The following is a 14,877-nucleotide window of genomic DNA, read 5'->3' on the forward strand; positions in this document are numbered from 1 at the left end:
TACTTTGCATTATCCCAACCATGAGTTCTCATATGACATGAATATGAGAACTCTTCGTTGATTGTGTTCAGTGAACTCATTCTCTATTGAGCACCTATGTACTTGTCTTGATGTCACACACACCAATGACTCGAGACTAGTCACTCTCCCTGAGAGAAGACACAGCACGTACTGATCTTAACGGACTGTCAATGCCCAATTGGCAATCCTATGATCATGAACGTTTAGGATATGTATACGAAAGAATAGTCTCATGAATCTAACTTCTTTAGATTGCATTCTCCCAATCACATATTCCTTGGACTTATCGTTTAAGCATATAACATTTATATGAGACAGCTTAAAACAATAATCTTTGCCCTTTATATTTAAACTAGATTAGTTTAACATGTGAAATGTCTGTAAAGTATCATCATATGATTGGTTTTAGGGCATATTTCCAACACTTAGCACCTTTCACACACAACCTCGGCTTTGCGAAAATTACGGGCAACTTTGTCAAAGATTTCTGACAAAGTTGAAATTGCGTGAATCTCACTGTTCAATCACCCAACGGTTGCCGACAAGAGTAAAAGAATAGTACCTTTACCGGTTATGAAGAAATTCCTATAAATGTTAACCTTCGCCCTCCATAACAAGGCAGAGTTACTCAACCTTTCTTCATCTCCGAAAATGCATTCCCAACGAAGCCTCTCGAGTTACTCAATGTTCCTCATCCCCTGGAGTACCTCTGCAAACAAGTCATCAAGAGCAAAAGTATTTCATATCATGAAGGTCGAAAGCGAAAGTATCTCATATCATGCTTTTTCACTGTCCTTTTCATTGTCTTTGTTCTCACCTGCGGGACAAAGAGAAAGACAGCAATCAACCAGCACTTGGTATCAATCTTCCGATTTGGAACTGACTGCATGGAACTGCATCCTGATTACTTACCTAGAATTGCTCTCGAGTATTCATCTTCAACTGCTAATGTACTTCCGAAGAAGATGCCACATCTGCCTGGAGAACAGATAAGGCAAGTTAAAATGATACCTTGAAGCATGTGGAGACAACGTGCTAATTCATCATCAACTAAGCTGAGGATCACTTGCCATGTGAGACTAGTCATGGTCCGATTTCCTTCAAGATCAAGTCTCCTCTTGCTTGCTCAGAACTCCAATCCAGTTCAAGATCAAAGTTGTGGAAAGTCAACAAGCATGACAAAATATGTGCCGATTCATTCATTACCAAAGCCAAAGATCATCTACCACATGAAGCTAAGTTGTTACTCATTGTTTTGAAGTGTTTTAGTATGTTTTGAAGTGTTTTAATGTGTTTTGAAAGAAAAATATGAAAATTTGAAAAAAAAAAATAATATGTTTTGAAAAACCCAAAAAGAATTATTTTTTTGTGTTTGCATGTGACTTAGGGTACCTTCCAACACAATGATGAGGATTTTGTTTTTAATTGCATGACTGTTAAAGAAAGTTACAAACATGGATGGAAGTTTGATATGCTCTTTGGTTTATGCTTAGTTGTAGTTGTCGTTTACGAATTCACATGTAATCACAAAGAAAAAAAAATCAGCTTTTGTAACATGCTTGAAGGAATGAACTCAAACTAACGCTACAACCCTGAGAGACTTGAGCCTATGCCTTATTTAGAGAGTTATTAATCTATGATTTCTTGTTTTCTAAAGTCGTTGCATGATCTCATTATTCTTTGCTTGGTTGCTACTTAGAAGGCGTTTCATCACTATAGTTCCAAATACTAGAACTCATACCCGTCTCATTCAAAGCATGGCATTGAATTGCATAACACATAAACAAGATGAAGTTGTTAGTTAAAACCAAAACCAAAAAGCCTTACCCTTTGCATTATGTTTTGTAGGTTTAAACCCTGTTGAGCCTTGTTTAGCCTATTTTCTTTGTTAGCCACATCATCCCTACCTAGCCTAGAATAGGACTATCCATACCCTTGTTCTTAAGGCATAGTGAATCATGACTGAGAAGGAATTCCTTTTGATTGTCCTTATGTAGAAAAATAAGTGTGGGGGAAGGGATTTTTGTGTGTTGTGCGCCAAGAAAAGAAATAAGGTACGAAAAAAAAAAATTTAGAAAGGAAATCTCAAGTGTTGGTTGTTGAAGAAAGGGTCCAAAAGTTTGAATCTAGCCCTAAAAGATGAGTGAATCTTTCCCTTTTTGTTTAAAGTTGATTTCTGCATGCAAAAGTGAATTCTAAGTATCAATTTCATTACTTTGCGTACTATCACTTTAAGAACGTTTGTTTATCCTTACCTGTCTTTGTTAGCCAATACCCTAAGCCCTGTTACAACCCTTAACTTCTATCTTGAGTGTTAAGTGTTTCAATATGTGGAGTTTGGGATTGGTATGAGCATATGGTGTCCCTGGTTCTCGTGTCGAAGTAGTGCACATGTATTAATAATTCCAGAAAGTGCCTTGTTTGTTATAATTATATGTGAGTGCTAGTCTACATGTTTACATCAATCTTCTCACATATACCTAGTGTAGGGTGTGTAGTCAAAAAATCTGTGTGAAAGTAGAGTGCATATCCGATAAGGAATTGAGTGAATTCACTATGACATGTTACTACATTCAAAACATTGTTTTAATTGATTAAATGTGAGCCAGTGAGTGGTGACTGCGATCAAGTATGTGCTCGAGGATAAGGATGGCTAAAATCTATGTGAGTAGTGATTTGTAACATGTCATGTTTCATTGGAAATCGCTAAGGCGATTGTTGGAAGGTTTAGGTTGTTTCTTTCCTTTGTTTGTTTTGCTCAAGGACTAGCAAAAGCTAAGTATGGGGGAATTTGATAGGAGCATATTTATGCGACTTAGTTAGCTTGTTTCTTGGCATTAATTTACTTAATTTCTACTTATTATAGTGATTTAAGCTATTTTTGTGTGTTTGTAGGTTCAAATGACAAAGTTGGCAAAAGTGTAATTTGGAGCATTTAGGAGCAGTTTTTTGCCAAGATTGGATAGCTTATGCATGGAGCAAGATGGATGGACGAATTTGAAGTCAAAAGAGGCTAGGAACATGCTACAAATCTGGAGAAACAAATGCAAATTGCAACAGTGGATTTTGCACTCACCTAACCCACCAGAAATTGAGTTAAACAAATCTCTTACCTTTGCAAAGTTGAGTCCATCCTCTCCCTATAAATACTCATTGCAGCATCCTCATTGAAGGAGGAGACAATCCCCCCTTCACTATAACTCACTTATATCCATCCACCACCACAATTCACCACCCCCTATATCACCCAGAAACCCTCTCAGCCGCATTCTGCACAATTCTACACCATTATACACCTTTGCCGCACCCTTTGGAGAAGGAGTCTTGCCATGACTTCCATTGGAGCAAGGACCTTGTGCACAAGCCACCTGCAACCATTGGAGTTCTAAGAGTTCTTTCTTCCCTCATTTTAGTTTCAATGTTTATTTCAGTTTGTTTTTCAATTGCTATGAACATGTGTAACTAAGTTTTTCTTAGTTAGAGGTGAATTCAAAGCCATGGACATATGCTTAATATGAATTGATTCATTTCAGTTATTGTTTCATAAAACATGAATGTGATTTACTTATCTATTTGATTGATATCTTATTCTTGTGTGTTGATTAAGGATGCATACTTAGTTTGCATACATGACTCTGATGCTAAATTATAAGGGATTTTCACCTAATCGTTAGGAACTTATAATTAAAAGTAGTGGAGATTGCTAGTCACAATCGTGTTAAGTAGATTCTTGGTTGGAGTATCATGCAGTTCATAGTTACGATAGCCATGTCAATGCTTATGATTTCCATGAAATTTAATGATCTTTGAATGTATCTCTATCATGTTGTTCATATAGGGAACTTGAGAAGAATAATTTGGTTGCAATGCGTTGTCCATTCAATTCAATGAATTTAGGGAAATCTGAGAGTTAATTAGTGCATTCATGATTAATTTGGGGCATTGTCATTCAAGGTTTAAAGAAACAATACTGGAAATTGATTTATGTTGCATATGTTCATGTGTGGAGAAGGACCCTCGAACTAGCTTTTCACCTTTGAATTCACCAAAATTTCATTTTAACTTACTTTGTTGCTGCAATTTACTTAGTTTTGTCAAATTCGTCCAAAAACCACCTTAGTTCTTATTTGGTGTTTTAGTTTAGTTAATTGAGTTCAAATCTGTCTAATTTAGTGTTTTGAGTCAATTTAGTCTTAAATTCGTCCAATTCACTCTCTAGAGTCTATTTTGAGTCCTTTTAACTTGGTTTTGTTGTTTTGAGTCAATTTGGTCAGTATTGAGTCATAAGAGTCTAGTTTGCTATTTTTGAGTCTAGTTAAGTGTTTTAAAGTTTAAATTGAGTAGATTAGCATCCCTTCTAATCCCCAGCCTAGAACAATCCCTACTTACATATACTTCAATCATAGGGTTTTAATTTGAGTGTTGGAATATTTCACATCAGAGTCATCAACAACAAATGGCAAGTGATAACATTCGTCCATCAAGCGCGTAACATAATAGCAGATTAGGAAGGTTCATTATTAATTGGGATGAGTCCAAGGAATAACTTAAGTACTAAGGACGAGATTGTAAAGACGTTTCAATCTTGAGATACATATCCTACAGATCTTAAGTCCTAGATTATGTTCCTAGCCATAGGATGATCAAAAGGACTATTGACAAAGGGCAATTTATCATATTCAATAGGATGTCTCAGGCTAAGCATGTAGAGACATGAAATAGACATAAATGTCCTCGTCTATGAGATCGAGTTTGAACCTTGATCAGCTATAGAAGTGTACAAATGAAAGATTACCTACTGGTCAGTTGTCTCACACTTCTAAGTTATGGATGCAACTAGTTCTTAGACTTGAGACATCATTGGTTATCTTGCGTTGATGAATGTGATCTTTGGACTCACCTCGAAGCTCTGAAACAATAGCAAAACCCTATCGTGTGAGGTTTGGGATCATGTGCATCAATATGGAGAAGGAATTTGTCACCTTTTAGGTAATTATGAAGGTTGATATTCCAAAAGCGCCTTGAAAATCTATCTCTAGAAGTATGTGGCCAAAGAAACATACAAAAGATGCATCAAGGTGGTCATATTCATGCTTTAGAATTTAACAAATGTTCCATGCTCTAAAATATATGATTGAAATATAATAGACAGAGGAACCAAATTGCAATGTAACCACAACTAAGGTTCTAAATATGTGTTGTATGAATTCAAACATATTCTGACTAATCTAGGTAGCCAAAAGTGATTGTTATATATTACAATTCGGTTTGTAGTTGATCCTATACAAGGTTAAATGAGAATGGTTTCCACTTATGTAAATTAGATTAATTTGCTTAATCAAGTTATCCACTGCCAGCTTTAATTGAAACCTATAAGGTCACATACAATAGAATGATATCGAATGATAAAGTTAGTGAAGGTTGAATTTAATATAAGTGGTTTATATTAAATAATTTTATTTCTTGATTAATTGTTTGGGCCTCTTATTTATTGTTGGTTAATGAACTAAAATAAAATAAGGAAGCTCAGTCTGAAAGGAAAGACTTAATTAATTAAATAATTTAAATAAGGAGTGAATGGGGCCGAAGCCCAATGGCAAAGGAGAGGTGCGGGAAGCCCAAGGAAGGGTTCCCTTAGGGCTTGCAACACATGTGTGGTAAAAGGACGATAAAACTGTAATCCCACTGGTTTATGAAATTGTTCTATATACAAGCCTAAAGGGTCTTTTGACCCAAGGGTGGATTTTACATATTATGAAAAGAAAAGGTTCGAAAATAAAAAATAAAAGTAAAAATAAAAATAAAAAGAAAAGGGAATTAGGTTTTCCATTTGAGAAATTGAAAAATAAAACACCAACACAAAACAACCTTGCCGCCACACCTATTGAAAGAGAATGACCTTGCAGTTCGTCATCTTCCTGCTTCACCAACTAGAAATTCATTCGTCTGGATACTAGTAGAGAACTAACACTTGAGAGCCTCGATAACAAATTCATCTTCGTATGAAATCTAAATGTTGGCATTCTAAACTTAATTTAAGTTTATGCATGTGTTCTTAAAATTATTTTACATGAACACGAGAACATCAATTAAAATAGATTAGGTGGGTTAATTAATAAGATTAAATCAGTCCAAAGTTCTGCCAACCATACATGAAAATTGGATTATATATGCTTAAGTCACCTTGCCACGCTTCCGCACACATTACTAATGCAATCCACAAACCAACACATATACCAACAATATATAGAAGGTCTAAACCAACTAATTAAATAAAAAAAAATTATTTAATATTATATAAATAATTTACATTAAATTTAGTCTTCACCAATTCTATTGTGTGTTGTCACAGCCCGTCCCGTGATTTTATTCATCGAGAACGTGAAAAGACGGATTTACCCTTAGCGGGTATTAAGGTACGTATGTGTGGCATATTATTAGTCTAAGTACATTCCTAAAGTTTTATAAAGTTTAGATATGATTTAAAATGGATTTATATTTTGTGTGGTTAGGGATTAAAGAATTGGAATTGGATGGTTTGGATTGACCACACCCACACACGGGATAACCCTCCATTCCCCGTGCCTTCTCTCTCTCTCCTCCCTCACTGCTCTTTCAGTTTCTCACTCTCTCCCTCTAATATTGTACGGACCTCACCACAAAACCCTGAAACTTCACGGATCGAAGGTGCCAAGGGCACCATTGTGCTCGTGAAGACTCTACGAACTCAAAGACACCATTTTCAGGTAAGGAATCCTTCGTTTTCACGTTGAAAACTCGAGGTCCGAGTTTGACACTATTCATGAACTTTTTGTTGGTTGATTTTTAGGACAATCCAAGCTCATAGTGAGCTTAGTGAGGTCCCAAGGAAGCTCGGAGTGCTTCGTTGGAAGGATTTGGACGTCGGGATCACGAGGGTTAACTTTGGCCGGTTTTGCTTGGATTTTTCCGGTGAGATTTAGTTGTTTTTGAAGCTTAAAAGTAGTATATTGTGATTCTACATGTTGAGGGCTTTAAATTGATATATTATACGAAGAAAATGGTTGAGAAACGAAGGAGAACAAAGCATTTGAAAATTCCCCAGTTTTCCGGCCACCGGAAAAACCAGTCCGGCGAACTCGCGAGGAAGAAGGTGTGCGTGGGCGCGCGTGGACCCGTGCCTTCCTTGGCGCGTGGGGGCGCGTGCTACAGTAAAAAAATTATTTTAAAAATTTTTCGACGTCCGTGACGTCGAGTAGATCACTGTGGTATATTCATATACCCAAATTGAGCACCGTATGAGAAAGTTATTACGATTATTGGTTAGGTGCTTTAAATAACGTTTTATAGTTTACGCATTTAGGTGAAAATGTGAATTGATGATCCGACCGTTGGATCGTCACCAAACTTTAATACGTTGTAATACGTAATATTTGAGGATTATAGGAACTTACGGATTGGGAATCCGATTTACGGATCTTCCGGAATTGGAGTTGTAAGTTTATAAAATAGAATGTAAACCGTCACTTGGTTTTGGAAATTGACGGAGATCCGACCGTTGGATGGTAATGAAATTTTAGGATGTTGTCCTAGAGGTATATTGTGGACCTCTGGAAGTTATGGATTTAAAATCTGAGTTGCAGATCTTTCGGATCGAACTGCGTAGTGATGTGTTTTATATAAGTTATATTCTATCGATATGATTTCTGAGGTTGGATTTGATTATTGTTTTAGGCGGCGATCGTCATGACGCCTTGATGTGTTGTGCTAGGGAGTTGTAGGGCGAACTCCAGGTGAGTGGGCAGTATTTTCTGTATTTACCTATATACTATTGAGTTTTCCCATAAATTGAATTTATATGAAAAGTATGATTTAAAATGCCATGGATAGATTTATATGAAAAGTATGATTTGAAACGCCATGCATAGAAGTATATGAAAAGCATGAATTGATATATGATGCATATATATGTGAATTGGTGCTGTGGACGCACAGGTAAGTATCAGGTGAGTTTTATATTATTCATGTGCATTGTTGATGTGTATATTGTGGATAGCTCATAACCTGCAATCATGGTGTTAGTGCTTATATTATTCACCACACCGCACGCTCGTCTTGGATCCAAGTAGGTGGATGTCGTACAGACCAAGTGAGGGTTCCGACATGCTAGTCGTATAGATTACTAGATGTGATTCCGACTAGTGGGTGACCTTAGATTATGTGCACAGATGGTTGATGAGAGAAGCACTAGAGCGTATTATTACACCATCCATGTCGTACAGACTACTTCAGGTAGTTCCGACTTATCTGCAGTGTAGTGCCGTACAGGTCATCGAGGTGACTCCGGTTGGATTGGATGTTGAGCTATGGAATTAACCGTACAGGACCAACTGCAGGGTCTCCGGTTAATTCAACTTTTCACCTGTTACATTGATGCATCATTTATTTTGTTTTCGAAATTAAAACATGGCATACTTTCGGGTTTTAAAGAAAAATTGATGATTCAAGATTTATGAAAAGTATTATGTTATTATACTATTTTCTGGGAAAAGTATACAGGTTTTACAGTGAGGGGTTAGAATTATTTTTGGCGAAATGTTTTTGAAAAGCTTGGTTTTACTGACCCACTCAATTTTGTTTTTTTCGCCCCTCCAGGTTCTTGATAGAAGAGTTTTGGTGGCCACGAGGAATCCAACGGTATTCTGACAGAATTCACAAAAGTAGGACTCACCCTCGAGGGTTTCCATTTTAATAATTGTATTTTAAAAGCTTCCGAACTGTGTAAATGGTTACGTCACTCTCATGTGACGGCCAGCATGCCCTCCTTCGAGACGGGGTGTGTCATGTGTGACCTTCTAGGTTCCAACTAAAGCTGGTAGTGGATAATTTAATTCATAAAACTAAACTAATTTTACATAATTAGAAACCATTCTAATTCAACCTTGTAGGAATATCCACAAACTAAGTAGTAACTTCTAGCAATGACTATTGGCTATCCATAATAGTCAAAACATATTAGTCAAAATACGTTTGAATTCATACAACACATAATCAAAGCCTTAGTTATGGTTACAATGAAATTCAGTTTCTCTATCTACTATATTTTGATTATATATTATAGAGCATGGAACTATTGTCAAACTCTACATATAGATATGATCACACTGATGTATCTCGCATACATTGCTTTGGCTAAAGACGTTTGGAGATAAATTGTCGAATGGCTCCAGGAATATCTTCCTTCATGATTACCTAGAAGGTGACTAATTCATTTTTGTGCACTTACGTATCTCCATGTTAATGCATATAATCCTGATCCTCACACTATAAGACTCCCCTATCGTTTGGGAGCTTCAATGTGAGGCTAAAGATCAGATTCATTAACATGAGATAACCAGTGATGCCTCGGGTCTAAAAACTAGTTGCATTCACATCTCAGAAGTGTGATACAATTGATAAATAGGTAATATTCCATTCATATACTTCAATAATTGTTCAATGTTCAGTGAACTCAATCTCACAGACGAGCAATTTTATGTAAACTCCATGTCACTACATGCTTAGTCTTAGACTTACTACTAAATACAACATAAATTGGCCTTTGCAAATGTTCGATAATCCTATGGCTAGGAACATAGTTTAGGAATTAAGATCCATAGGGTATGTATCTCAGGATTGAAACTTCTTTGCAATCTCGTCCCTACAACTTAAGGTATTCCTTAGACTCATCTTATTCAATAATGAACCTTCCTAATATGATATTAGGTCACGTTCTTGATTGATTGATGACTTGACATTTGGTTGCCACAAATAACGAATTATATGTTGATATTTAGTTGCCACAAATAACCAATTATGTGTTGACACTTTTGCTAGAACCAAATTCGTGGGCTACTATGTGTTAACTACATTGTAGTGTTTGGGAATTGAGAGGAAAATCAAGAACAACGGATGAAGAGAAGGATGAACACAGAGATATTAGAGAGAGAAAGTTTAGAGAGAGAAATAGGATTTGTATTAACTAAACAAATGAAGATTACACATACTGTTTATATAGAAATCCTAACTACTTTAACCAAATACTAACTACCTAACTATATTACTAACTGTATTACATTTTTACCCTTAATACTGTGAAGGGTGGAGATGCACAAACTCATTAACCTGTAAAGAGAAAAGAACCAGAACCAGCTAAAGATCGGAGGTGGTGCTAGCCAAAGGCTCTTCGACAGTCTAGTTAGTAAGTAGTATTATGAGACTCAAGCAGTAGGCAAGAGAATAAGTGTATGATAATTGCGTTACCAAAGATGAAGCCTAGAAGGGTTTATTTATCCTAGTCGAGATGAAGACCTCATAGGATATGGAATATGTATTAAACAAGAAGATTTCTAGAGGAAATCTAGGATTAGATATTGCATCCTCTTAGGACTTGGATTACTTGCGGTGCATGCCAATCTTTAAATTGTAAGGATTTCAATAATATCGCATCAAGGTTAGCATGGTCTCGTGCTATGCATTTTTACACGTGGTTCATATACATGTGCTTATTTGTTGAATAAGTTCACTAAAAACAGACTACCCAAAAAAAATTAAACATATGGATGTTTACTACATGTCAAACATTATGAATCTTCGGTTATAGTATGCAAATAGTTCTTAGACTTGAGGCAGGATCATGTATATTTTGCTTATAGATATAGATATGAACTTTAACTTCACCTTAAAGCCCTCACTATCTCGCAGGTGTTCCTTGGACTTATGTGTATAGATATGGAGATACATGAATACGCAATAAGTAATCTAGTACCTTATGGTAATCGTTAGATAGAAGGAGATATCCCTTGAGCCATTTGGAGATCCATCTCATAAATTTCCTACCGAAGTAATTGTTGATTAAGCTATTTTTGTAAGAAATTTCATGTCGGTATAATTAATTGTTATTTATATTAGATTAATTATTTGGGCCTATTGGACATAATTTTAATTAAAATAAGCTTTGTGCTTAATTAATTAAAATGGGTCCAAGTCACAAGCCTAAGTGGGCTTAAGTGATGGATTTGATGCAAGGAGAAAGTCTCCTTGATGTCAATCCCACTGAGGTGTGGGGTTTCCCTCATATATCCCTAATAGATTAGATTTGTCCCTCCGAGACAACGAGAGAAAAACCCATAGCCATTTTCTCTAGTGTACCCAATAGATTTAATCCAAGTAAATGATCTTGCTAGCATTATGGAATTTCTCAGTCCATCTTCCGTTGTTGGTGTATTAGTGTGGATACTCCTAGAGGCTTAACACGTGAGGAACTTTCTCGTGATCAAATATGAAGAGGAAGAACAAAAGCACAAGAATGATCCTACAAGTAATTCTCTTCGCCATCTTTATTTGTTGCATTATTGATTTACAATCATCCAGATATGTAATTGGAATTACATATCATTGTTTAGTTAATTTTTCCACTAGATATTTATTAGGATTAAATTAATCTCAATTATATGCATGAAGACCCAACCCCAAGATCAATCATCGCATACCTTCTCATCATCTCAGTTTTGAACATTGTAATTAGCCCCTTATTACTTCCAGTATAAACAATATCATCCACATAGATTGAAGCAATGAAGGTTTTAGAATCGCTTTTAACCTCGATGTACAGATTAAGTAGCCTAATTTGGAATTCTATGAAAGACATATTTGATGAGATATGAGTCAACTTCCTCATATCAGTCCCTAGGTGCTCGTTTCAGACCATACAAGGCATTTTTCCAACTTATAAACTTTTCTCTCAACATTAGTTACAACAAACCCCTCAGGTTGATCAAAGCCTTCTTCCTGTAATACTCCATACAAGAAGGCTGATTTGGCATCCATTTGAAATAATTTCCACCACTTTTAGATGTTAGGGCAATAAGTGTCCTTATTTTATCCAATCTAGCAACAAGAGAAAATGTCTTATTGGAATCTATCCTTGGCTTTTATGAATAGCCTTTTGCAACTAGTCTAGCTTTGTGTTTTTGTACTGATCCATACAAGTATAATTTGGTCTTATAGACCCATTCTGACACCAATAATTGACTTCTCAATGGTCTGTCAACCAAAAATTAACTGGCTTCTATGGTTCCATAATACTGATGTAACACCTTGCATATAGGTCATTTAGGTTCCTCATTTTCACTGTTGTAGAGCTAGGAGTACTAGGCTTAGAATCCTCCATTTGATGAAGTTAGTTTTCACTGTGAGAGTCTGATACATTTTCCGGTTGTGGTGACTATGTAGTGTGCTCAATAGGCTCAATTTCTTTAATGTTGATTCTTTTTTTTTATTTTTATTTTTATTTTTTTAAAACTAGGAATTCACATTCTAGGGCTTAAGAAGCCAAACAGGAAACAGGTACAAGAAAGCCTACCATGAGGCAAACACCATGATAGACCAACCAAGACCAAAGCAGTGAATGGGGATACAACCAACAGACACTTCAACCAAGTAATTTGATAAGGGCACAGAGACTTGAATTTCAGCTTCAATACCCATTTCCAAATTGAATTTTGATTAAATATCACACTTATGCACAACATTGTTTTCTTGCTTTACAAGATATATACACTTAGTACCCTTTGTCACATTTTCATAACCAACAAATATACACTTAGTTGCTGATTCTTCAAGTTTATGCCTCAATTGGCCAGGACAAGTCAATAGCACACAACCAAATATTCTCAAGTGTTTACTTCCAGGCTTTCTGCCACTAAAAGCTTCAAAGGATTCACATTGAGAAGTTCTTTTGTAGGACTTCTATTGAGCATGTAGACTGTTGTACTTACATCTCACCCTAGAAGTAGTACGTCAAATGTTTGTCATGCCATATAGCCTTGGCCATCTCAGTAATGGTTCTATTTTTCTTCTCAGCTACACAATTTTGCTAAGGTGAATAAGAAATGGTTAGTTGTCTCTCTAGTCCCACAGAATCTTTTGAAATTCAATGGAGGTATATTTACCACCTCTGTCACTTCTCAATTCCTTGACTTTATATACACTTTGCAACTCAACCATGACCTTCAATTTCTAAAATATACCAAACACTTCAGACCTTTATTTTTATCTTTTTGTAATGAAACGTTTGATACTTGAACTTCATAAAGTAAACCTATCACATCTTAGTACAATCATCAATGAAGGTTACAAAATATTTATTACCTTCACTTGGTACTGGTTTGGTACTGAGGTGCTTTTATAAAAAGTGGGTGTAAAAAAAAGCTGAGCTCAAAAAAGGTGTTTGGTAAAGACTTAAAAACAACTTATTTTCACAGTTTTTGGTAAAATAAAAAAATAAAAACGTGAAGCAGCAAAAATGAACTTATTCTTATAGTACAGCAGAAGTAGTTTTTTTTTTTCCAAAGCACATCAATACCAAATCAGCCCTTCTTGTCACTTTCAATGGGCCAAAAACATCAGAGTAGATGAGCTCATGGAACAGTTGTTCTCCATGCTTTGCTTTTGTCAAACATTACCTATGTTGATTTCCTATAGCACAACTTGATTTCACACACCTTGGTTGATATCTTGTATCTCATGTAAGCTATACACTAACTCCTCCTATAAATCTTTCAAACACTGAATATTCAAATGGTCAAACCTTCTATGCCAACTCAAAGTAGTTACTTCAACAGTTACTCTTCTAGCTACATGATTCACATATTCAAGTGAGAGAGGAAAATATATGTTACTTGTCATTTGTATTCTTGTAATTACATTTTCAAGAGCCCTGATATCACATATATCCACCAAGTAGTCACCAAACAATAGAAAATAGCCATGCTCTATGATTTAACCAACACTTAGACGATTTTCATCCAACTCTAGCACCAACATGACTTCATTAATATATTGCTTGCCTTTTTGGTTTCAATGAAAGCTTTTCCTTTTCTTGTTGCATGCATTAACTCCTCATTTCTCATTTTCACCATTGCAGTGATATTTTTTTTCACTTCTATCAACAATGACTCATGAGAAGTCATGTGATTACTACATGCACTGTCAACATAGCAAACACTATTTATGTTAGGTCACTGCTATAGAATAGCAAGCATAAAACATGCTTCCTTCTTCAGTCACTTGATTTGCAAAGTTTGTTACATGAGTCACTTTGATGTTGCAATCCTTTGCTAGGACCAAACTTGTCACACTTATGGCACTTGGGTTTCCTTTATACCAACAAGCACCATAATACAATTTTCTTTGTATAAAGTTGCTACTATATTTGGGTTCACATTGTCCACCTTTACTCTTCAAATTTTTCTTGAACTTAGCGTCAGCAACTCGTGAGTAGGCCTGGGCAAAAAATACCGAGAATTGAACCGAACCCGTAATGAATCCAGTCGGTTCGGTTTTTTTTTCGGTTCATTTGGTATGGGTACAAAATCGGTTCATTTTTTTGTGTAGTCGGTTTGGTTTCGGTTCTACGTTTGGTACCAAACCGTACCGATCAATTTTTCAATTAAAATTGTTTTTCCACGTGGCTTGTTTTTATTGGTTTCCAAAGGATTTGTTCACACGAGAACTCCTGTTTGAGTCCTTGCGGTAAGAAAACTCACTTTTCTCACTCGAAGAAAACTCGTATCTCTGGTTGGTGGTCTTTCTCTCAGTCTCTCTATGCGTCCACCACTCCTCCTCCTCTACAATCTCTCTCACGGTCTCACGTCCATGACAACCATTGTGGCATCATCTTCTCTCATGGTAAGTCAATCTCTTGAATTTGTTTGCATTTTATAAAATTAGGGTTTCAATTTTTAGATTCAAATTGGGATTGGAATTGGGGGTTTCTCTGAAAATGTATGATTATGCTTAGGCTTTTGAGTTTGTCGTTGGATTTTGTGGTTTTGA

General features: G+C 35.9%; 1 long non-coding RNA gene across 1 annotated transcript; it reads left to right on the forward strand.

The window, feature by feature from the left end:
* The first annotated feature begins 6,605 nt into the window (after positions 1-6,605).
* Positions 6,606-8,940, forward strand: LOC126582916 (uncharacterized). The gene is made up of 4 exons (XR_007609625.1): positions 6,606-6,767; positions 6,851-6,972; positions 7,735-7,793; positions 8,656-8,940. It is a non-coding gene; the product is annotated as an uncharacterized LOC126582916 (long non-coding RNA).
* Positions 8,941-14,877: the final 5,937 nt, after the last annotated feature.

Source organism: Malus sylvestris, chromosome 9, assembly GCF_916048215.2.
Source record: "Malus sylvestris chromosome 9, drMalSylv7.2, whole genome shotgun sequence".
NCBI lineage: Eukaryota > Viridiplantae > Streptophyta > Magnoliopsida > Rosales > Rosaceae > Malus > Malus sylvestris.